This window comes from Protopterus annectens, chromosome 5.part0 (genome assembly GCF_019279795.1).
Source record: "Protopterus annectens isolate FY-2018-M chromosome 5.part0, PAN1.0, whole genome shotgun sequence".
Lineage (NCBI taxonomy): Eukaryota > Metazoa > Chordata > Ceratodontiformes > Protopteridae > Protopterus > Protopterus annectens.
In genome coordinates, this window is record NC_056735.1 from 1,463,886,384 (window position 1) to 1,463,914,192 (window position 27,809).

The following is a 27,809-nucleotide window of genomic DNA, read 5'->3' on the forward strand; positions in this document are numbered from 1 at the left end:
TGTCCACAGTACTACATCACCTGGTTATGTAGCACCATGTGGAATGGGTAGTCCAACAGACATCCGCGATTCCTGAACACACAGTCTCAGTGAAACCCACTTCTCACAAGGACACAGTCCGACAAGCTCTACACTTTACATATGCACAGTGGTGTCCAATGTAGGACCCAAAAATTTGTCTAAAGACAGGAATGCCGCATTCTTTCAACACTTAAGTGAACTCATTGATGTCACAGGTACACATATGCACCGCAAACGTGTTTAATGTTGCTGATAGCTGTCCATGTAATGCAGCACAGATGCACAGAATTACACAGGGTACCGGGTCCATAGCACTGCATCCACATCACACTTCCGCACACAGGACGGATGTGTAATGGGTACTGTCAATTGTCGCGTCAAGGGATTCTGGGTATGTAGACTCTGTGCTCGGTGTTGTTTCGCAGGCAATCCTTCCTCCCGCCCTGTGGGAGGGATGTGCGTAGCACCTGCCTTACTCCCCGCTAATAATGCAAAACATACTCCGGAGAATGCTAAATGTAGGTGTGGAATGTGTACAGCCCTATACTAGTGTCCAGTAGGCAATTGTCATGGATGGACACCCGTATGGCCAGGATGGCACCCACAACTGCAAACCCGGGAAATGACATAGCCGCGGTAAGGCATGACACAGGAAATACACATAGGGACCACAGTTGACATTCCACATACAGAGCCGACTCTCGTGCCAACACCGGCGTACACAGCACTCAATCTGCCAGCAACAGACTGAGGAGCACCCGCTACCATACAGCGGAACAGATGTGCGACCTGTGGAACACATACTAATGGCACACACAACGTCACGTAGGATGTGTAAACTATGGCATTCCCACCTACGAAGACAACATGGTTACATGAATGCATAGGTAAGCAACATGTTCTGGTGGTGTTATATTGGAAATATAGTGACGGATATGTCCCATTGGGATGTCTGAGGTTTATATGAAGCAGTTGGTAACCACCATCTTTGGATGTATGTCATTTGTTCACAGTACTAACGCAGCCGGTTATGTAGCACCATGTGGAATGGGTAGTCAAACAGACATCCGCGATTGGGGAACATACACCAGCAGTGAAAAGCACTGGGCAGGTGGACACAGTCCAGCAACATCTAACTTGACAAATGCACATCGGTGTCCATTGTAGGACCCAAAAATTCTGTTCAGAGCATGCCTGCTAGCTTCCTGCATTACTCATGTGATCTAATTGTCGTCTCCACGCCACAGGTACACATAGGCACGCAAGCGTGTTCAATGTTGATGATAGCTGTCCATGAACTACAGCACACATGCACAGAAATACCCAGGGTATCGGGTCCATACAGCTGCGGCCACATCACACTGCAGCACACATGAAGGATGTGTAATGGGTACTGTCCACTGTTGCAGTCAAGGGAGTCTGGGTATGTAGAATCAGGCCTCGGTGTTGTTTCGCAGGCAATCCTTTGTCCCGCCTGGGAGGGACGCAGCGTAGCACATGCGCCACTCTCCACTAATTATGCTCACCATACTCCGGGAATGCAAAATGCAGGTGTGAAATGTGTACAGCCCCATACCAGTGTATAGTAGGCAATTCACATGGATGGACAAGCGTATGACTAAGATGGCACACATAAATGCAAACCCGTGGAATTACACTGCCGTAGTAAAGCATTACACAACTCATACACATAGGGACTACAGTTGACATTCTCCATACAAGAAACACAGACAACCAGCCGATGAAGTCCAAAGCAAAGACGAGGTACTGTAGGGACCGGCAGTGACCAACCAGAGCACACCAAGAATTAAAGGCAGTCACCATAGTGTATTGGAGCACACTTCGTCTGCTTCATAAGCAGACTTATTCAGACTACATACAATGTAGTTCAACCTACTAAATTTACAAGCATTAATTGGTTGGTACATTAGATGTGCTAGGTACTAATTACATGCCTTAAAGGCAGACAAGCGAACAAACCTTACTTGGGTTACACATCCCACACAGTGAGGACAACAGACATTGCTCCGAAAGGTACAGTATTCACCGGAAAATGGAAATATATGTACATATATGAAACATGAACCAACATAAAATGTTTTCCAAATCTCTGACTGTGTAAGCTACATGTATATGTCCTACGGATTGTGCCAATATATTAACAGAACTGCAGACACCTAGTAATATGAATGAACCATAATATATACACATAAACCGTATGAATATGAGTACTGTAAAATAGACCAACGAAATGTAAAGATTCACAATGTGCTAATGTAACATTCATTTACAAGGTTACAGAAATAAATCAATGCAGACATCCATGTGTAAATACTAACAGAAGGCCAGCGAGGTGCTTGCCCTTACATGTACTGGGATGTCGTTCCACAGCATAGTGAGTGTCTGGGTGATGAATCCGTCCCAACAACACGTTCGATTAATGACAGTGTCAAGGTGTACGCCAGCTGCCCTTGTGGTTCTGAGGATCTACCTTATTTACGTGAAGCATAGTCATCAGATCTGGTTCGACCTAGCCGTGCATGCCAGGCACGGGTCACCTCTGGGCAACTGGTATGCAACTGTATACAGCTGGAATACTTTCAGTCGGTCAGTATAACACATATACCTGAGACCCTGCATCCGTTTGTCGAAGAACTGTTGGTGCCTTTCCAGCTGCTGCAGGTGTTGGGTCAGATACATTCTGAACGGGCATTGTACCCAATCATAGGTCTATTGAGTGATGAGTACAAGGGGACAATGACCTCCCTGATCTAGATGTGAATCCCTTCATGATGATGTGGCCAATGTGGAAGGTCTACCCAACTATGTTAGCAACATGTGTGTCTAACGAACGGTTAACAACAACACGTGTCCCCAGATCACTGGTAACCCTCCGTGTTCAGTGGACTGCCACCTATATGGTAGCTCGGGTAACCTTGTTCATCCCGAAGGGTATGCCTATGCATTTCCTGGCATTTAGCTGTAGGACATGTCTCTGGTACCACTTATCCACATCTGTGAGGCACTCCTGAAGGATATCTGTGTCAGATGTGTGTCTGACCTGGCATCCGGTTTGCAGTCGATGCAAACATTGTCACCCATAACCCCTGTGTGTGCGTGTACATTGGAAACGAGATGCTGGAAATAGTGGACCCAGGACTGAGCCCCATGGGACACCACCTGTGACTGGCTGTGAGTATGACATGGCGCCAGCAACTATGGCCATGTGTGTTCTGTGACCTAGCCCGCTTGCAACCCATAGGGCGATGTATGGACTTACATTCAAGATGACGGGTTTATCAAGTATACCCGAGGGGGTATTGTGTCGACGGCCTCTGCCGGGTTGAGGTAGGCTGTATGGACTGGTTTACCCTCAGCAATGGCCTTGGTGACTGATTCTACAAAGTGAAACACGTGTAAAGGGCATGATCTGACTATGACCAAGCTAAACTGGGTTGTATCCAAAGTATGCGGGTCCCCTATGTCCTCATCTATGTGTCCCATTATGATCCATCTCCATGGCTTTGCAGATAAGGCTTGTCAAACTAATGGTATGGTAATACCCAGGGTCAGTGGAGGCACCATCTATGTGGAGTGTGACTACAGTCGCCCTGTGCTACTACTCAGGTACGTATCCTGAGGTGAGGCTAGGATTACACAGCTGTCCGAAGTGTGGGTTAAATTCCCCATAGAGTTCCCGGAGTGCACAGCTGGGACACCATGTGGACCCATGGATGTTGTGTTAACTGCCTTGGGGCTGGATGTGGGTAATGCTGGACATACCAACGGCAGACGTGCCACGCTCCCGAGTCCGATGCCCAAGGGACCACACACATAGCCGGCCTTAGGCATAGGCCAAGTAGGTAGCCGCCTAGGGTGTTGCTATACTCGGGGCACCTTTCCAGACTCTATTTGGTGTAGGTAGACCAGGAGGGGGGGTAGCGGGTGACGATCGGTGGCAACCTCTGCCTAGGTCACCACTTACCCTAAGGCCACTCTTCTCGTGGGTAATACAGCAGTACCCACACCTAGACGCGGGTCATCGCTAGGGTCATTGCTAGTATGGCACATCATCTACGTAAGGAAGGAAACCATATATCCCCAGACAGAATGGCACAGCATAATGCCTGTTCGCCGCCAAAGGCAGACATACGCCACCCGCGCCGGTGCGGACGCATTGCGCGAGATGTCGGGTAACAATGCGGAGAATGTGTCGGTTTGTGAAACAAAGGCCACAGAGACATACAATAATAGACAACGACGGAGAAGCCGATGTCCGCGTGGTTCGAGCTGTTCAACCTGTTACGCCATGTTAAATGTGTGTAGCACAGCGGAACCGGCCAAAAAGCAACGGACATGTCTGTGGCTCAGTGAACGCCGCCACGCAATGTTAAACCCTTGTAATATTGCGACACAGCCCATACATACGGAGGGTTAGTAATGGCAGTAGGTTACTTCGATCAGACCGTGTGCAATTAGTATAACGAGATCTACAACGGATACACCGGACATTCGGCGCACACGGTTAAGACTAATTGGGGGGGGGGGCCGTGACATAGTACCATGGACACGGACAAAACGTGCCCATGTGACTCATCTAACATTCATACAGGGTCAGGGCGGTCCCGTACTGTGGGCGGACAAGACCAAACCCAAAGCACTACAGCAACACCCTGACAATCGAAGGCCTGTATGCATATGGGATATAAGCAGCTGTCATCTGAACAGCCCTGTGGTGACGACATATGCATCCTGGGCCATGAGCGAGGGGGAATTAGGAATGTTCAACATGCAGTACCGCACCTTTCCCAGCAGGGGAATGGATGCCTGTGACGCGGCGTGTGTGCGGGGGTGATATGCAAATGTACATAGGTACCACGGGTATGCATATTAATGACAACGAACAGCTAACGTGCACTGGTCACAGTAAGTCTCAAACGTGACTGCAGTCACGTTGGAATCATGACTATAGAACATATAGATGTGCACGAGTACGTAAAGCGCCCATGCTGCAAAGACCGCTACATATATAAAGCTGTCAGTGCTTTCTGCACACGCCCGTCAACCGGATCAGACATATGTTACCGGAATAGTCACAAGTAACGCAAAACACGTAACCACACAGACACTGTAAACATATATAAACGGAATACGGATATGCATGTGCGCGTAACACACAATCCGGACATGCGAGTGTACGTGTGCGTGTGTGATCCAGTGGAACCAGAGAAGGTTACGGATGTCTCCTCCACACGTTTACATTCACAATTGTGAAATATATGCTTAAATAGTACCTATTGATTCCATGCTTTGTTATCGTAATGCTACTAATATACACATCGATATACAATAACCTGATCAACACACTACATCCTAAGGTGCACTCTCACCAATTATCAACTATGTGTCCGGATACTGATTGTATTTACCAATATTGTAGATATATTAACACATCGTTGGTGTATTATTGTTTCCATTAAGTAATGTATGCAACACTGATCAGTATATGTCACGTTATCATCAAGACCTGGAGCACTGTCTACTTAACTATGAGCAGGTTTATTGATTAATTGACTTCGAACTGACTCTGAAGGAAGTGTATAAGGGACGACTATCCAATGTATTTTGTACTCGACGATGCCTCATGTCAGTGGGTGAAAGAGCTCTGTATCATTTGACTGTGGAGTGTATCTTTAGTGTCATTGTCTGTTTTGGCCTGATATATATGCAATAATGTCTGTTATGAAGATGACCAGGACCCAAGGTTTGCTGTATTTCCACACCCCCACCACCACAAAAAGGGAATAGTAAAAGGGCAGTATGTTCGAGGTAGTTGGATGACCTCTAGGGACAGTGATTATGAGGAAGAGTGTATGAAACTAAGAGGGATGTTTTTAGATAGAGGCTACCCAAGGAAATTAATAGATGAAATTGAGAAGGAAGTAAGGGAAGGAAGAGTGGACAAATATCGGCCTATTTTAGGACAGGAAGATGACCTTGAGAAGGTGACCAACCTCGACAAAAACAATTTTGAGTTAAGAAATAACTTTATAACAGATTATAGTGGGGAGGCTAAGGTCATACAAAGAATAGTGGAGGAAGAATGGGTACAGTTTGGTGAATTCTCTGATTTAAGAAGTCTGTTTATACAACCCTTGAAATGTACATATAGAAAAGGGAGAAATTTGAAAAATTTGTTTGAAAGAAAAATTAAGGAAAACAATACTTCCAGGGAGAGAAAAGGCACATATAAATGTGGGAGGTGCTCCCAGTGCCCGAATATTTGCAATAAAGATATAAATTTATGTGAAAAGTAGGGACATATTAGTGCAGAGTAAGCAATATGTTAATTGTCAAACAAAAGGTATAATATACCTAAGTATTTGTAAGAAATGTGAGGCATTTTATGTGGGGAAGTCTGAAAGAAGACTAAGAGATAGAATCTACGAGCATAACTATGAGATGAAGACAAAAAATATGTGTAATGCTCTGTACAAGCATAAAATAAAATGTGAAGAAGCTGATTATACCTTCTTTGTGTTAGAGGTAGTAAACAAAGATATACGTGGTGGACAATGGGAGGAGACAATTGAGTACAAAGAGTTATTATGGCAACTTCATTTGGAAGCTTATAACCCACCAGGGTTGAATAATTATGTATCTTTGGCCCCAGTATTGAAAAATAAGAGCAGCGAAGCTCTGAGTTGGAAAATTTATAACAGGGGATTAAAGATACTGAGACATTATTAAAGATAATTAAATATATAATTAATCAGCACTATTTTGTGGAAAAAGGTAAAAAGAAGTGGCAGGATAATTATGGGAAAGGGTATCTGTAAGAAATGAATTTGAACCTGGGTAAACTTTGAAGTGTATTAAGTTTGGGCATAACTGTGAAAACAGTGGTTGTAATGTGTTCATCCAGACACCAGAGGGCATTGGATGTTTTTTAGTTGTATGTTTGTATATATTATTGTAGATATATTTTATATGTTTAGATTTTTGTATATAAAATGTCAAATTTTAATGTTTTGAATATCATGAATAAAAGTTGATAATTAATTATAGAAAATGTTGTGAGCAGGAATGTAATAAATTGTAACATGATTTCAAGGGTAGACATGAAGGCACTTTGTAAATGTGATTTATAGTATAATATATGAAGAATATGGCAATTAAGTAATTATTGTATTATTAGGATTAATTATTCAATCAGCAATAGTATTTAAGCAGAAGGGGAAGAGCTTGTAGTATTGTGCATCTGAGGAAGTGTATTCAAACGAAAACGCAGGTGTGGAGACATAGGGGTAATGTGTTTGGAGTGTTTTGCTGAAACTACGTGCTGCTGCTTGGTTCGTTACTTTTGTTAATAAAGCTGCTAAAAAAGAAAAAAAGGAGTCGCTTTCTTCGACTAGTACCTTCTGCTTTGCCTAGTTGTGACCGCTCTGGTACTAGGCTCCACTGTCGTGGTCTTGCTGTATTTCCGCCACCGCTCGTGGACATAGACAGGCCAAGTAATACATAATATGGGTAGTCAAACAGACATCCACGATTGGGGAACATACAGCAGCAGTCACAACCACTGGCCAGATGGTGACAGTCCAACACGTTCTACACTTTACATATGCACATCGGTGTCCATTGTAGGACTCCAAAAATTGATCCATTCGCACCATCGACCAGCTGCCATCGACGCAAAAGAAGTGACAGCCGTGACTGCGGCACAGCTAGACATATGCACCACCAGCGTGTTTAAGGTTGGGGACAACTGTCCATGAAATGCAGGACATATGAACAGAAATCCCCAGATTGTCGTGTCCATAGAAGTGCGTCCACATCCCAGTCCCGCACACATGACGGATGTGTAATGGGTACCGTGGAGGGTTGCAGCCATGGGATCCTGGGTATGCAAATATGGGGCTCGGTGTTGTTTGGCAGATAATCCGTTGTCACGCCCCGTGGGAGGGATGCGGGTATAGCACGTGCCTTACTCCCCACTAATGATGCAAAGCATCCACCGGATAATGGTAAAAGCAGGTGTGAGTGTTGTACAGCCCTATATCAGTGTCCAGTAGGCAATTCCCATGGATGGACAAGTGTACGACCGAGATGGCACCTATAACTGGAAACCTGATGGAATTACACAGCTGCAGTAAGGCATAACACAGGAAATACAGATAGGGACTACAGTAGACACTCCCCATACAAAGACAGACTGCCGTGCGAATACCGGCGTACATGGCACTGGATCTGCCATCAACAACATGAGGATCACTCGCTTCCATACTGCGGAACAAATGGGCGACCTGTGGAACATATACTAATGGCACACAAACAACTTCAACTAGGAAGGTCATAGGATGTTTCAACACTGGCGGGCCCGCATATAACTAACATCCGTTACTGAATCAATAGCGTATACATGTTCCCGCTGTGTTATATTGACAATACAGTGGCGTATACGTCCTACTGGGCCTTTTGAGGATTACCTAAAGCAGTTGCCAACCTGCAGCATGACATCATTACCATTTGGGTTAATCGTAGTAGGACACGGGTTTCATAGCACAACATAATATGTGTAGTCAAACACACATCCGCGATTGGGGAACATACAGCAGCGGTCACAACCACTGGCCAGATGGACACAGTCCAACATGTTCTACATTTTACATATGCACATTTGTGTCCATTGTAGGACCCAAAAATTTCTCCTTTTGCGAGGAGACCCAGATGAACTACAGCCGTGACTACGGCACAGCAGCAGAAATGCACCGCCAGCGTGTTCAAGGTTGATGACACCTGTCCATGAAATGAGGGACATATGCACAGACATCCACAGATTGTCGAGTCCACACATGTCGCCCACATCCCATTCCCGCACACATGGAGGATTTGCAATGGCTACTGTCGAGGGTTGCAGCCATGGCATCTTGGGTATGCAGAAATGGGTGTCGGAGATGATTGGCAGAGGATCCATTGTCCCGCCCGTGGGAGGGATGTGGGTACAGAACATGGCTTACCCCCCACCAATAATGGCAATCATCCACCGGAGAATGCAACATGCAGGTGTGAAATGGGTACAGCCATACACCAGTGTCCAGTAGGCATTTCCCAAGGCTGGACAAACACACGGACAAGATGGCACCCAGAATAGCAAACCTGGTGAAATAACACAGCTGTAGCAAGGCATAACACAGGAAATACAGCTGGAAACAACAGTAGACACACTCCATAGACATCCATCCAGCCGCGCGAATCCCGTGTACACAGCAACCAAGCTGCTAGCAAGTCTATGGGGATCACCCGCTTCCACTCCGCGGAACATACGGGCGGCCTGTGGAACACATATTAATGGCACTCCAACAACGGCAACTAGGAAGGTCATAGCATGCTTAAAGTATGGCGCTCCCACTCATAAAGAACATCCTGTCATGAATAAATAGGTTCTACATGTACCGCTGTGTTATTATGGCAATACAGTGGCGGATAGTTCACAATGGGACCTCTGAGGATTACATAAAGCAGTTGCCAACCTGCAGGACTACAGTAACACCATATGGGTTAATTGTGGAAGGACACGGGTTCCGTGAGCACTACATAACATGGGTAGGCAAACAGACATCCGCGACTGGGGAACATACAGCGGCAGTCAAAACCACTGGCCGAATGGACACGGTCCAACATGTTCTACACTTTACATATGCACATCGGTGTCCATAGTAGGACCCACATATTTGTCCATAGGTGTTGGCGACAGGCTGCTATCGTGCGAACCAGAAGAAGTGACAGCCGTGACTACGGCACAGGTAGATATGGGCACCACAAGCGTGTACAAGGGTGATGACAAGTGTCCATGACATGCAGGACATATGAATAGGACTCCCCAGCTCGTCGTGTCAATAGACGCATGCTCACATCCCATTCCCGCACACATGAAGGATGTGCAATGGGTACTGTCGAGTGTTGCATACATCGGATCGTGGGTATGCAAAAATGGGTCTCGTGTGGATTGGCAGATGATTCGCTGTCCCGCCCGTGTGAGGGACGTGCGCATGGCATATGGGTTACTCCGCACTAATCATGGCAATCAGCTCCCGAAAATAGCTGGAGGCAGCTGTGTAATGTGTACAGCCCTATACTAGTGTCCAGTAGGCAGTTCCCATAGATGGACAAACGACGGCCAAGATGGCACCCATAGCTGCAAACCTGGGGGAATCCCACAGCTGTTACAAGGCATAACCCAGGAAATACAGATAGGGACTACAGTAGACACTCCCCATACAAAGCCAGACCGCTGGGCAGATACCGGAGTATACGGCACTTAATCCGCCAGCACATTAATGGGGATCGACGCCCATACAGCAGAACAGATGGGTGACCTGTAGAACCATACCAATGGCACAATATCAACGCCAGCTGGGAAAGACATACGATGGTCGAACCATGGCGTTCCCACCAATGAAAGACATCCTTCAGTGGATTAATAGGATTGATGTCAATTGACCATGGAAAACACCTGCTCAACAATAAAGACCCGCTGGCACCCTATGGCCACAAACCATGTCACACATAGGTAGATGGAACAGTCAACGTAAACATTTCGTGCACGGCAGGTCACACATGGTATCCAAAGGTTAGACATGTATGCGCTATCACCCGTAGGCCCCGTGGGACGTACACATAACATGGGAGCATCCAGGCTTTAAGTATCCACACGTACACTTCCATTTGTCACTTTCTATGCGAACAATGAACATGTAGCCACAGCATAGAAAGCACAGACGCACTGCTAACGACACACACGTATGTCAACAATTCAGAAGGCATCCTATGAACACACGTATTACATGATATTGTACTATGCCGACCCCACAACAATCAGAGACCTAACAATGTATATGGAAGATATGCATAGCATATCACTGTAATACAATGGTACAGAACTGACAGAGTAGACAAATGTATGTTAACCCTACATCTGCATCTACACTACATTCCCTGCTACGGTGTTTGCTCCACCTGCTTCACAAAGGATGCCTCAACAGTTATCCATCGGTCAGCCCTGGTGTGTGGCCAAACCTCCACCTACTAATCTATCTACATACGCATTCTTCAGCATAGCTGTGGAGGTCCCTCCTGTGGTGTAATACCCTAGACGTCGTAAAACACCGACTGTAGACATGTGCCTTGTGATGTGCCCATAGCCGGCCGTAGGCATACGCCAATCCTGCGGCTGCCCAGGCCGCTGCCCTAGTAGGGACACCTGTCTAGTAGGCGTGTCACGTAGGTATATCAAGATGGGTGCACCATGTGTTGTGCTGGCGCACACCATGTAGCCCCACAGCCTAGGGCACCGGCCGATCTAAGGCCGCTGCCGCCGCAGGGGTAGTACAGTCTGCAGGTATGTGCAGACGTGCACATGTGACAGCGGGCCACAAGGATACCCATAGTGGCGACAGCTGCACACATGGCTATAGTGGGACACACACACGGCCATGCATACAGCACACATAGACATACACACACCATAAATAGGCAAGTACACACAAGGTGTATGTCATGTATGGGTAAAGTGTAAGGACAGCAAGGATAGCTGTCTGCCATGTAATCCAGCGATGTCTATGAGGTGTTCTGGAATACGGACAGTGCATGGACAATGTGTGGATATGCAAAGTACCACAGTTATATGTGTCAGCCGTGCAAATATGCGATACATGGGGAAGACGGCTGTCCATGGGAGAGCAGCTGCACGGCCACAACATAGGTACATAGATATACAAAGAAAGAGGTACACACGAGCACATCCGCAGGCCCGTGAGTGTAATGTACACAGCAGCAACCCACAACACCATCGTAGGGTACACGTGGAGAACACGCCACGGAGGTCGCCCACCAGAAGAAGCACACACGCAGTACACGATCTGCGCCCCACCATCCACAAACACAAGGATGGCGCCAGGATATGGGTGTTCCGCGAAACCTCAAAGCCATACCGTATGAACCCATGCAGCTGGGAGCATGGACACACACACACATGTGGCACGATGGTGATTGACCACACCCCCACATACCCAACCGCACAAACGCATAACACAGGTATGGTATGCGCCACGTGGACCACCGAAAGCACACCACCAGCAGAGGCACATGTACAGGTGGGTGACAACAACCGACAGGAATGGCCGCTGGTAGGCAAGGTATGTGTTGCGGCGTCTAAAAGCATGTACATCCGCAGAGGCAGCTGCAAAAACACACACACACAAACACACGCAAGGGCCGGGAGTCGAACCTACGCCTATCTACATGAACTCACTACAGTATGAAGCATTTACAGAACGCGCTACCGAGTTTACTGAGCACAGCGCTGTCAGAGGCATACTTCTAGGCTGGTGACATCACCCGCAAAACAATAGCTGGCAATAGGCAAGGTATGTGTTGCGAAGCGTATAATAGTATGTGTATCCGCAGAGGCAGCTGGAAACACACACACACACACATGGAAGGGCCGGGAGTCGAACCTACGCCTATCTACATGAACTCACTACAGTATGAAGCATTTACAGAACGCGCTACCGAAGTTTACTAAACAGAGCGCTGTCACAGGCATACTTGTAGGCTGCTGACATCACCCGCAAGACAATAGCTGGCAATAGGCAAGGCATGTGTTGCGGAGCGTCTAAAAGCATGTTTATTCGCAGAGGCAGCTGGAAACACACACACACACACGGAAGGGCCGGGAGTCGAACCTACGCCTATCTACATGAACTCACTACAGTATGAAGCATTTACAGAACGCGCTACCGAGTTTGCTAAACAGAGCGCTGTCACAGGCATACTTGTAGGCTGCTGACATCACCCGAAGACAATAGTTGGCAATAGCCAAGGCATGTGTTGCGGAGCCGCCTAAAAGCATAATCAGTCGCAGAGACAGCTGGAAACACACACACACACACACGGAAGGGCCGGAGTCGAACCCACGCCTATCTACATGAACTCACTACAGTATGAAGCATTTACAGAACGCGCCACCGAAGTTTGCTAAACAGAGTGCTGTCACAGGCATACTTGTAGGCTGCTGACGTCAGCCGCAAGACAATAGGTGGCAATAGCCAAGGCATGTGTTGCGGAGCGTCTAAAAGCATATTCAGTCGCAGACGCAGCTGGAAACACACACACAGAGACACACACACACACACGGAAGGGCCGGGAGTCGAACCTACGCCTATCTACATGAACTCACTACAGTATGAAGCATTTACAGAACGCTGCCACCGAAGTTTGCTAAACAGAGCGCTGTCACAGGCATACTTGTAGGCTGCTGACATCACCCGCAAGACAATAGTTGGCAATAGCCAAGGCATGTGTTGCGGAGCGTCTAAAAGCATAATCAGTCGCAGAGACAGCTGGAAACACACACACACACGGAAGGGACGGGGTACGAACCCACGACTATCTACATGAACACACTACTGTATGAAGCATTTACAGAACGCGCTACCGAGTTTGCTAAACAGAACGCTGTCACAGGCATACTTGTAGGCTGCTGACGTCAGCCGCAAGACAATAGGTGGCAATAGCCAAGGCATGTGTTGCGGAGCGTCTAAAAGCATATTCAGTCGCAGACGCAGCTGGAAACACACACACACACACACACACACACACGGAAGGGCCGGGAGTCGAACCTACGCCTATCTACATGAACTCACTACAGTATGAAGCATTTACAGAACGTGCTACCGAAGTTTGCTAAACAGAGCGCTGTCACAGGCATACTTGTAGGCTGCTGACGTCAGCCGCAAGACAATAGGTGGCAATAGCCAAAGCATGTGTTGCGGAGCGCCTAAAAGCATATTCATCCGCAGAGACAGCTGGAAACACACACACACACACACACACACACACACACGGAGGGGCCGGGAGTCGAACCTACGCCTATCTACATGAACTCACTACAGTATGAAGCATTTACAGAACGCGCTACCGAGTTTGCTAAACAGAGCGCTGTCACAGGCATACTTGTAGGCTGGTGGCGCCAGCCGCGAAGACAATAGGTGGCAATAGCCAAGGCATGTGTTGCGGAGCCGCCTAAAAGCATATTCAGTCGCAGACGAGCTGGAAACACACACACACACAGAGACACACACACACACACACGGAAGGGCCGGGAGTCGAACCTACGCCTATCTACATGAACTCACTACAGTATGAAGCATTTACAGAACGCGCTACCGAGTTTGCTAAACAGAGCGCTGTCACAGGCATACTTGTAGGCTGCTGACGTCAGCCGCAAGACAATAGGTGGCAATAGCCAAGGCATGTGTTGCGGAGCGTCTAAAAGCATATTCAGTCGCAGACGCAGCTGGAAACACACACACACAGAGACACACACACACACACACACACGGAAGGGCCGGGAGTCGAACCTACGCCTATCTACATGAACTCACTACAGTATGAAGCATTTACAGAACGCTGCCACCGAGTTTGCTAAACAGAGCGCTGTCACAGGCATACTTGTAGGCTGCTGACGTCAGCCGCAAGACAATAGGTGGCAATAGCCAAGGCATGTGTTGCGGAGCCGCCTAAAAGCATATTCAGTCGCAGACGCAGCTGGAAACACACACACACACAGAGACACACACACACACACACGGAAGGGCCGGGAGTCGAACCTACGCCTATCTACATGAACTCACTACAGTATGAAGCATTTACAGAACGCTGCCACCGAAGTTTGCTAAACAGAGCGGTGTCACAGGGATACCCGTAGGCTGCTGACGCCGGCCGCCAGACAATAGGTGGCAATAGCCAATGCATGTGTTGCGGAGCGTCTAAAAGCATATTCAGTCGCAGACGCAGCTGGAAACACACACACACAGAGACACACACACACACACACACACACACACACACACGGAAAGGACGGGGGACGAACCTACGCCTATCTACATGAACACACTACAGTATGAAGCATTTACAGAACGCTGCCACCGAGTTTACTGAGCAGAGCGCTGTCAGGAGGCATACCCTCACGTGAGTGGTATCATTTGCAAAGGCAATGCGCCCGCTGGTGTTCGGACAGAGTGCGCAGTCACGCAGTCTGTTACCATCCCAAGGTCGCCGTACACTAACACGTTAGTGCTGCAGTCCAGAATAACAAGTAACTACTGATCAGTACATCACTGCATACTGGGCATGCTCAGACACTTAGACTCGGCACAGGGCAGACATGCATACACATGTTGCGACGGCATGGGTGGCGAATGTGGACCGCCGTGTGTGTCCAGCCACACAACAGAAACCTGGCCATGCCACAGACGTGGCCGTTGTGTAGGGGATAGAGGCATGCACCCGGGGTATTACTGCAGACGGCTGCGGTGTGCACTGTGCTGTGTGTCTATCTACACAGCTGCCTACTGGGCATGCTCAGACACTTAGAGTCGGCACAGATCAGACATGCATACACATGGTGCGACGGCATGGGTGGCGGAATGCGGACCATCCTGTGTTTCCGACCACACAACAGTAACCCGGTCATGCCACAGACGTTGTTGTTGCTGCGGGGAATATGTAGGTACAATTAACCATGTGTAGGACTGGCCTACAGTTTGTTGCATGCTACAGACAACCCTCACATACACAGGATACCTTCACAGATGTCCTGAGGACACTGGTGAGTGGGCATGCTCTCACAACAGCACCGCTTGGGTGACATGAACCACCCATACATAGCCTGGGAACATTACCCATGGCACAACACAGTACGCCAGCAGTCCCAGGTGTTCACACACCTGGCCACTGTTAAACAGCCATGCACCATACATACCAGGGGGGGGGATGTCTGACAGTTCTGCCCATCACGCATGGTGAGGATATGCCCCACACAGGATGTACAGCCCTCAATGGTGATGCAAGACCGTATAGTGGATCCACTGGTCATCCACTCACTGTAACCAACACCAGCATGGGGGACCTCAGTGATGACCTCTCCACAGGAAACCACACACATCATATGACCGATGTGGTACCCTACATGTCCTCCATGCCAATGTTGAACAGAGGCCAGACCGGAAACGCCACCAATGCCTTCCACGACCACCCACATGCATGTCTGCGACAGGCAAACATGATGACATCAGGCCCTTGTCCACCACAGGTAGGCACATGGTGTGGTGGACCGCAGCCACTGACTACCTGTACATCAACAGTTGGAGCTACTACATGGCAGGGCAATGACAGTACCAGGGAAACCATCACCCATTCATACCGGCCACCATACGGCCCCACATACCAACATCCAGGTCCGCCGTGGGAGTGGTACTGCAGAGGGCACATGAGACAACCACAGGGCCTTCCCTAACTGTGGTAAGGACATGGTTGGGGCACACAGACCTGCATGGAAATGGTCCAGAATGGTACAACAGTCACTGCACCCACAGACATTGTCTGCATACCACAGGACATGTTCCATGCATACATCCGCCCCAACAGGGAACATATCCATCCCACCAGAGTGTATCCTCCCAAACATGTCATATGGCCTGGTGTGATCCCATATCTCTCTGGCGCTTGACACGCCAGCAATGGGCACCGATGGTTTCCTGGCTGTGTGCTACCCATCCTCTTTAAGGCCCTCGGCCCACACATGCGCCACTGTGTCATGTTAGCCTTACTATGGGCTATGTCCCCAATGGATGCCATATGGCATCTGTGGTCCCACTATGCCAGGGTAGTGCTCCTATGGACTGTCAACAGCCACACCCTATACGCTTGACAAGTGTTGTCTGCAAAGCTGTGTGGAGGTCCATACAGGTGGTCATGGTTACAGATAGCGCTGTACAGCCAATACCGGAACATACCCACAACTACATAGTCAAGGTCGGATCCTGCCTCCCGAACCTGCTCGTCCAGTCTGGAGTGTTCACCAAGGCCATTGATGGGGATGTGTGGGTTTGCACACAGTACCATGACCTGGTGGGAGCGTTCAGAGCACACTACACATGGGACCCATGTAAAGGCTCGCCAGCATACATGTGGGGACATATGTCACCCGATGCTTCTCACACAGGTTGGAGGTCACACCACACAGGGTTGGTGCTGAAGGTGCTTTGTCACACTCATATCTGGACCCAGTGGAGGCCCACAGGGCTCACTCCTGTGCACCCTGCCATATGGCATCCGACCTTCCAATGTGCATGCAATCATAGGGGATTGTAGCAGACAAGGTATGCAGATGACTACGCACCGCCGACATACCCAGCACCCCATGTTACACGACATCCACCTAGGGCGCCATAGACATGGCTGACTGGTGCCAGAGCCATGGCCTGCTACCAGATGCCAGAGAAGGTGCAGCCCTACCCAGTGTGAAGAACATGTTCATCCCAATGTCACATGTAGGTGGTACGCCATTAAAGGTGGTGGACATGTTCAGGGTGATGGCTACCACACCTGTTGGCAACCTCTGTCAACACACACAATGGCAATGTGGGTGTGAAGACATTCCATTGTGGCCTCCTGGTCTGGATGGAATGGCAACCACATCAGGGTGTTCATTGTACCCCTGTACACATCACACAGCAGTGCAATGACTGTGTACAATGGCACATGTGGCCTGTAGCTAACCTGACGCCTGCAGCACTCGGAAGGACCGCAAACGTTCCACAAGACGGGGATGACGGTGCTAGGACATGTGTCACATGGTGCACGGCCAAGGGGACACTGGCTGTGGATCTGCACAGCACAGCTGATCCGTGGTGATCTGTGCCCGACATACACGGCCATGTCTGACCTGGGTGACATGGGCACATTCCACCTCCCAGGCCCCATGCGAACACGGGCACAGAAGCGACTGTCAGACACCTCAACCCACAGATGAGTGGGACGTGCTGGGGGAACAGGGTAACGGCCAGACACACAGTACGACACGGGGAGGGGTGCCAGGCCATGTGAAGGAAAGGCCCTGACTGCCTTTGTCCAGGACTGCTACTGACGTGTGGATGTGTGACTATAGCTATGCGCCAGTCAACCTCTGTGTGTCACTGCTAGACCAGGGACTGGGGACTGATGGATATGGCATCCCCATCCTGAGGGGTGTTAGATGCCACACACAGTCATGCTAGGTCCACACATGTCGAGGGCACATATCCTGTTACGCTCATGTGTGCCTATGTACCTATGTAGGGTCCATGCCGGATCTGGGTAACTGTGCTATGCTGATTTTGCCAGACATGCCTGTGGGTACCCCACGACTACACGCCGGGAACTAATTACACTGCTCCCAGTAGGCACGCAGTACACCATCAGTATCAAACGGGTTAACTGCACCGACATGGTGCTACACATGTAACCACCACACATACTGTGTACACATATCAATGAATGCTGCACCTGTCCTGCATGGTATGTCTGCTGCATGATGTCCGTGCACAACACACATCACATACACACCTGTCACCAGCCATACACACACACCACAACATACACAGCACGCACTATGCGGACACAGGTATCACGTACACCTCTCACTATCGTGTCCACCCTGTGCATCATAATATGTTAGCTTAACCGCATTGCTGGTGTGGCTCACAGTTATGCGGCAGAGACTTAATCATATGCACAGGGTGATATGTGTGCCACAGGCATGGGCTGTACCAATGGATGACATCATGTGTGTGTGTAAGGGCCAGTGCATTGAGTGGGCATGACTATGTAGAATGCATGTGGGTGTGGTGGAGCCCTACAGTTGTGTCTGCTGTGTGTGGGTGTGTGTGTACACAGTTCAGTCATCTCTGATGCCTACACGGGGTATGCTTGGCAGCCCCTGACTGTACAGTGCAGGTGTTACGGCTCACTGTGTCTGCCGGCGGCGAAGTGACCCGCGCCTGCCTGGGGTTGCACGGGCACGACCGGGTGGAGGTACAGACTGTCCACTCTCCGATGTCACATGTCCCCTGGAAACATGCCCACGACGGGGCCGTCCAGGGCCACGTCCACGTGGCCTGCTCTGTCCTGGTGTGGATGGTGTAGTAGCAGCTGCAGTGCTACTGCTACCATCACTGTCTGTGTGGGCATGGGAGGTGGCACGCACACGCTGACCTGCAGCAGGTGGTGTTGCTGGCACACGCCCACGCGCCCTATGCCTCACCCCTACCTGGTGTTCCTGCACGGACTGCGCGACGCCAAGGATGGCCAAGCCTCGGTCGAGGAGACCAGCCATGTCGCCCAATCTCCTATCCAGAACATCGGCAAGATGCTGTTGTGCATTCGCCAATGCCTGGATGCTGTCATTTAGGGTACGGATTGCGGACCTCTGCAGCCTCTGCCCCTCCTGGTTCTGCCGCTCGGCACGTGCCTCGCGCCGCCATTACAGTCTGGAACATGCGCCTGGTTATACCAGCTGCTCCTCCCTGTACGGCAGGTGTATGTCTAGCGGTGCTCCCCACGGGCAGCACCTGCCACATGCCTGCGTGGCACTGCACCAGTCCTTACACTGGCAACATCGCGGTGTACCCACACCTTCTGCAGCCACCAGACATTGCTGCTCGGGGACAACAGACTCTGACTGACCATCATCTATGGGCATCGGTGTCGGGTATGTGTCGGCATCTGAACCGTGTGCAGGGATGAAAGGGACGATGTGTAATGTTCTCCACTGGCACAGTCTCTGCCTGTGACGACCCTGCCTGTGCCTCATGCACATGGTCATCACCACTAGTATCTGTGGGGACACTAGCATCAGATTGACCGCAGGAGGGGAACGCACCTACAGCACCTGTCAATACAAAGACATACCATCGGTTACAATACAGACACACACACACACACACACACACACACACACACACACACACACACACACACACACACACACACACACACACACACACACACACACACAGCATGCATGTGATAATGCAGGTGGCATGCAGCATTCACACAACACAGACCAGTGAATGCAGACCAGACATTCATAGTGGCAGTATGTACACTGCCCTGGTGGGGACAGTACAACAGGCAGGTGTCATTTAGTAGGCATGCAGTACACACATTCATGGTAGTTTGCATGCATCAGCGTGATACACCGTGTGGCCGCGGGCAGGTTGAGAGTACACATGGCTGCCAACACTATGTAATGTACACCGCAAACATGTGCGGTATCATGTGGACATGTGAGGATGGTGTCCCACCGCATGCACCACATCACGATGGCTGTCATGGTGCAGTGTTATGTGTACAGTGTACAGATACAATGTATGTGTAACAGTGATGTCTGTGCAGGCACGCTTGCTGTGAGCTGTGTGCGTAGCTGAACGGTGTGTGGTGCAGGCTCTGTGCCACTGCACAGTAGCAGGACACAGCTATGTGTCTGTGCGATGCGTGACCTGGACGCATTACATTGCCATGTCTGTAAGTCAGTTCAGCTGCTCAGCAGCACATATATGGTGGACATTGGAGGCACCTGTAGTAGCTGGGGAGAGGGATTTCATGTCACTGGTGTACTACAGCAGATGTCCAGGGGTCCACTACATTGATGAACCCACTATGTGTGTACAGGGTGCAATGGTGAGTACCCACTGTGGATGTGCTGTGTGGCAACATGCCTGTAGGTATCCACCATGGCCTTGTCTGTCTGACTCATTGACAATTGTGTGTGGTAGACATTGTGCACACGGCCCTGTGGTGGCCCATGTGACATACACCCATACTAGTGTGACGCGGTCACATTCTCTACGGATATGCTGACAGTGTGTATGTCTGCTATGTTGTGCATAGGTCATATCATGGTGTGACAATGCTGCAGACAGACATACATCGCAGTATGGGACATGGCATGCGCCATGTCACAACGTGTGCACCCGATGCAGGGGCATGGGTCACATTGGTAACACCTGTGCTCTGGCCAGATCACAGCTCACTCTGTGGTACTGTGTCCATACTGCACTGGCATTCCAATGCATACTACACATGCAGCCATTGTGTAACACCTACACCATTGTATGCATAGCTGAATGCACGTAACACACCAATTGGTTGTGTGGTGTCATACCACTCTACGGTAATGGGTGTATCTACTGTACATGGGTGGTGTGTATGTCGGGTGGTGCGAGCTGTATACCGTGACGGGGCACACACAGGTGAGCATGTCATGCCTAGACACATGGGGAATATCAATACAGCAGAACATGCGCTTGACTGGCAACAGACTTACCTGCAACAGACCCTTGTCCTTGCGACAGGCCAGACGTACGTGTAAAGGCATTACACAAAGGTATACACATTAGCCATTACTATCTCCACGGTCAGCACTGTGCATGACACATCATGCATGTGTGTGGTTGCATGTGCTATGCACATGTCTGCTAACACAACATAGCATACAATGGTTTGCATCTTGTGTGGCCATATACCTGGCATGTATTGCTATATCATGTGTTGTACTATGACACCCACACCCACGTCGCCTATCATACATACATGCAACACTGACTTACCATGCGGCTCCAGGCTCATAGCTTGGGTGACACCCACCTCCACGATGGACGCAAGTGGTTGTGCATGTTGTTCCGTGGGTGTCCCCAGACTGACCAGGAGCTCCTCCGTAGCTGTGAGTGGGGGCTGTGTTGGTGGCCCACCACCTGTCCCACGGTGTTGGCTGCCGATTGCAGCGCACGCTGTCTTGCATGCCGGATCAGGTCTGTGCAGTGCCTGCGGATTTGTTGGTATGTGCGGTTGGTTCCGCCCACGCTGTTCACCCTCCTGCACAACTCCTCCCACATCTCCTGCCGTTCTTGTGCCTGCTGTGGGACATGGCTGAACAGGGCATTGTAGTTACTGTGGAGGTATGGTATGATGACCCCCTCCTCCTGACGACTAAATGGTGGTAGCCGGAACGTGGCATTATCTGGAAGACATAATGATGGTGGCAGGTCACATTCACACTGCTGTGCTGGCATACTGTTGGAAATACATTGCTATGACATGTACGACATCTGCACAGTGATCTGTGAAGGGCATCGTGGGGGTGACACAGCCGATGTTGTGGCTTCACACCATTGAGCACTGGGTGTCACATCATATCTGTGTGCCACCCCATCACACTGTGCACGCACCATGTAGATGTTAGCCTGCCATGGACATGTGTACCTGGCTGCCCCTATGTCCGTATCAGTTGGCATATGTCCCCATGTGATGTCTGTGCTACTGTTCACCTGTACGCTGTGTATATGTCAGTACACATCACGTCTGTGTCCATTGTGAACGTCAGCAGCGGCACTGTACACATACACATGGACACCTGCACATGCATGTGTTGTGCCATGTACTTCCACACAGCACTGTACCGGTGCTGGACAACTTGCCCCAGCTCACCTGTGTTACGTATGTGATAGACATGGAGCAATGTGTAACCATGACACATTAGCAGGACAGGCCATGCATAGCATGTACACGCACACATTGTGCAGAGCATCACACAGCACCTGTAACATGACAGGGTGCATCGCCACCACATTACTACTGTGTATGGTTGATAGTGAGAGTGCCTTTTGTCCATTGCACCATGTGGGACTGCGATAGCTCATGCTGCCTTGCTGGTCATCTCTGCATGATATGGCAGGGTATGCATCATACATGGCAATGGGTGTGACCCACCCAGGGGCTGCCGGTATTGGCAGGGTGGCTGTCCATTGCTTTGGTCATAGCTGTGTGAATCTGGACATTCAATATGTTTATCACCATGGTGTGGACACTGGCCTCCAGCGGGTATGCTGTACGCTGCTTGTTGAGGGTGTGTGTGGTGCATGCAGGTAACACACATCCATGCGTACACTGTAGCCCTGGCAGGTGCTATGTGCTGGGATGTTGATCGACACAGTGCTGTATGTGTACACACACCACTATCCCATGCACATGGATATCCGCCTGAACTGATGTGGGTGACACATATGTGTGCATACATTGCCCGCTGCCACCCACATGTCTGCTGCTGCACTACACACCGCCATCCCTCCCTGTGTGAATGTGGTGTTGGCCTCAGCAGAGGTATCCATGTATGGGGACATGGATGTTCACATAGCAGGCCCACTGATGGTATCGCCGATCTGACCATACACATGTGATGCACCCTCACACATACAACCCATTCATATTGTTGTTCACAATGGTGACACGGCTATATTGCTATGCCGGAGCCATTCACAGACATACATACACAGAGGCATGCACGCCCATCTGTGTCATTGGCGGACTATTGGTGTGGTTTGGCACCTAACGTGTTTGACTGCAGGTGGCGCAGACCTACTGTGCACATGTCTACATGGTAGGCCTGTTCTACGGTAGGCATCTGTGATGTGCTGTGCACATCTCATACCTGCACATTTGGTTGTTGTCCATCGGTCCACAGGCCAGTGGTGGGACATACAGAGATGTTGCTGAACATATGTACATGCGACACTGTACAACTGTGACGCTAGCCTCTCAGATGCTCATGTGTCATGGACGTGAACACCGTACACACACATGTGGTTGTGGGCCGTCCATACCCATCTCCACCTGTGGGTTGCTATCATCCCACACACTCCTTGTACTGTCTGTTCAGGCTATGCAGCTATGTGGGGCTTGTGTGCATACAATACAATACTATGTGCCTTTGCACCCATCACGGACATTGTCACACAGGTACACCAGCAGCCATACACATCGCAGATTGTTGTCAGCATGTCACATGTGGTACACACCTAACACATCTCCTGCGGGACATGGTAATGTGTGTGGGCATGTCCAGTAGTGACATACCACAGCTACCCCTACATGACGGCTATGCAGGACATGTCTGTGTACATCTACTGTGACATATACACCAGCAATGCCCCCTACCTACATCACATGGTACTACCTGTGGAGTATGTGTGTCTGCATCCATGCTATGGCCATAGATGACATTTGTACATCTATATGTGCAACATACCTCGGTGGGGTTGTCATGAGCACACGCTCCATGTGTCAATGCATTGTTTGTGTCTGTTGGGCAGTCATTGTTGTGCATGGTTTACATGGCTGACATAGTGTACTGTGTCTGATTCCAGGTACTTCATTGGGCTACCAGCATTGTACATTTCTACAGCACATTCCAGCCATCATGTAGCCAGCTTAGATGACAGTGGGAGGTGTTCCGCCATGTGCACATGTGTCACACAGTACAAGGGTGACTGACACACATTGTCGGGACTGGGTTCTGACTGCTGTGGATGTGTGTACTCGTGTTGACAACCATGACTGCACCAGATGGTGTCTCCTGGATGTGTGACATTCACAACAAACACCCACATTCACATAGCAGCACATCGTCCACGACAATTTACATTCCTGCCTGAACACTGTGTACGGTATATTTGTATGACCACTGCATATATCACTGGTGGCCACCAGCATGGCTGCCTACAGCAGCAGTGTGTATCCTGTGCAAACATGGGTTACACCAGTCACAACACACCTGTGCCAGCTGGCCCTGTAGTGGGTGACAGTGCAGTTACATTCATCATGTAACAGTATACACCGTGCACCAGTATGTTGCGGACATGTGAACGGCTGTGCTACTCAACATATGCACACATGACGCATCACCTGGTACACCGTGTCTGCCTTGCCACCTGCTATTGTGACCACCCTGTGATGACATTGTACAGCCCACATGGACGTGGACATGTGATGGCTCAATGGTGAATTAACCGTCCAGGTGTGTGTCTAGCCAGGTGTCCAGTAGCCACTGGTCTGCATGCAGGGATAGTCTACATTGGCCTACTCTGTCACTGGGACTGTTGACTATGGTCATACTGTTGTTATGCAGGCATGTGCTGTCTGTCCAGTCTGATAGTCGTGTTGAACCACACTACCGCGGCACACATGACGGTGGACATCTGGCTAAGGTGTGCAGCCCACATGTACATCTTCTCATGCTATGCTGCCTGTGCAGCGGTGTCACATGTCTGTCTCTGGCAGGGCTGTCACAGGTAGGCACAGCATGCAGTGATGTGTGACAATGCTTACACCCTCCACTGTGCTGTACAGTAGCACTGCACACACAGTACAGCACACATGTCACTTATCTACAGTGCCTGGGACCTGCCTCCATGCCCTACACGCCACACCTGCCAGTCCAGATTGTACACAGATCATACCTCCCAGTCACATACCTAGACTGCAACACACACAGGTGGGTGGTTCCCACACCGCACCGTGATTTACACACATACTGTATTTTCCCATGACACATTGCATCATAGGTGGTCCATGTTCAGATACCCATGTTTGTGGCCACTACGCACATTGTGACACGCGACAGTGCAGACACTGTACACCACAGGTTACATGCCAGTCAGGGTGGCATGCTGTACATTGCACCTGGGACAGTTGCTACTGCTATGTATTGCCAGCAACACGACCTTCCCTAGTATGGACTCCCACGCACTCCACACATGCTTGGCCATGCAGTACACATAGCTGGGTGACACATTACACGACACATACCATACCTACACTACCCTCAGCATGCACCAAACCTACATGTGTCTGTATGCTAGGCCTACACACCTCCCCCCTCTGTTTGCTGAACATCCATGCTTACCATCCCTGCTAGCCACACCCTAAGCACACAACCATAGCAGCATGCATGGTACATACACACTACAGCCGGTATTACTGACATCCACTGACAGAGGTTGTTGAGGGCATGGCACCACATCCAATGGACAGTCTATGTGCCTATGCCAACAGTGATCACAGTGCACTTCTGCTACATGTACACACTGGTAGGGACCATGCTATTCCACACTGAGACATGGTGGTGCTGGCATTTTCACAGACGCCACAGTGGTATTCCTGTTCCATGCACACGTGCTATATGGGCACATGTGCAGGCTGTTGCACGGTAGTTTTGTTCACCTGTGTGTTGTGTGTCACTTGACAGTCATGGTGTGTCCTGCTGGTGCATGACATACTCCACAGCTAGCTACCTACACATGACTGCCAGACATTGCAGTGTGGGCCCTCACGCAGTGTGGTGGTATGTCTCTGCTGTTTGACTACATCCACATTCAATGCAGCATACCACGGTCATGCAGGCATTGACGACACAGATGTTGCTGGCATCCTGCCTGCCAATGGGGTACCTACCAACAATACACACTCTCACTCACTACAGGGTTCCAATCCTTGGCTGGACATTGTATTAACCCTGTGGACACATACATAGTACTGGCATGCACATGTTATGTCTGGGAACACAGTCCCAATGTCACCTCCAACCACCGTAGTTGTTGTATCCCGCCAACCTGGCTGTTACATGTCTCTGCAGCAGCACACATCAGTGACTGCTAGCCCATTCATGTACGGTGTGCACCATGACCACCACACTACCACATCTATCACACTACACATGGATGGTACTGCATTGCACGTATGGGGCTGCATCTCTACACCCATGACTGGGCCATTCAGTATGGCACTGGGCCACATCTTGACATACATGCTCCACACACTCATTGACTACCTGCATGCCTTTCCTGGCACCCTTGTTGGGCTTCTGTGCGCCACGGAACACCACATCCCATGCTGGCCACCTGTCATATTATTGCATGGGTGGTTGGGGTGGTACAGAGGGTATCACATCAGACATGATCTGCTCTTTGCCCTTCAGCACCATTCCACTCTATGCTATTGACAGTGTACACATCCAGCATCACATCGCACCCTATGTATCGGCATGTTACGCCATGTGCCTTCTGTACAGTTCACACAGTGGTGCAGGCATGTCATGCTAACTACAACATGTTAGGGACGTGTGGCATTGCACGTTCCTCAGACATTTGGCCCCTCATGCTCAGTATTTGCATACGCACACTACCTACTGTCACACAGTACTGTACATGCCTACATATACCACTTCTACATACCTGGCAGCATTCTAGCTCATCCTACTATGTTGCTGACACCCATACAGGTGTCAGTGTGGCAGATATATCATGTAGATATCATTGCATCAGTTACATCACACATAGTGCATACACATCACCTTTGCATACTGACAGTCATGCGGTGTGTATCACATGGATACTGTCCCTATGCAGGCATATCACGTTGTACATGGTTGATGTACACACACATGGCCCACATGGTGCTGTGGTTGCCATATTACACCATAGTGTGGGTACACATGTGCAGGACTACACATTTCTGGACCGCTTGTGTAGCTGATACCTTGGGTGCCCTTGTACCTGTGCCATACACACATGTACACGCAGGCCATGTTACAATAACACATGTGTGGTGTACCTTACACAATGGATACAACGTTACATGTGTCAGTATAGTCATGCTGTGCTCTCTACCCAGCTCAGACAGTTTACATATGCAAATGACAGTCATGTAACACATCTGTGCTCACCTAGATGCCACTAACACAGGGGTGTAATGTACTCTGCCATGGCCCATGTTCTCCACAGTACTGATGCATGTATTACTCCTACATGGCGCTTGCTGTGGGCAGGGGGGGAGGGGCAGTCCTGCCTGTGTGCACACATGCCACATTCGTCAGCCCGGTCGCCTGTGTGACATCCACAGACTGGACACACACCATGCTGTGGGACATAGGTCCTGTGCACATCCCACAGGGGCACACTGTGTCACTAGTCGTGTCATAGCTGCCTTGCTGGTAGGGTGACACAGACCCATGGTACCACCACAGCGGACGCACTGTATAGACATGACAGTTGACATCCAGTTCTGCCGCT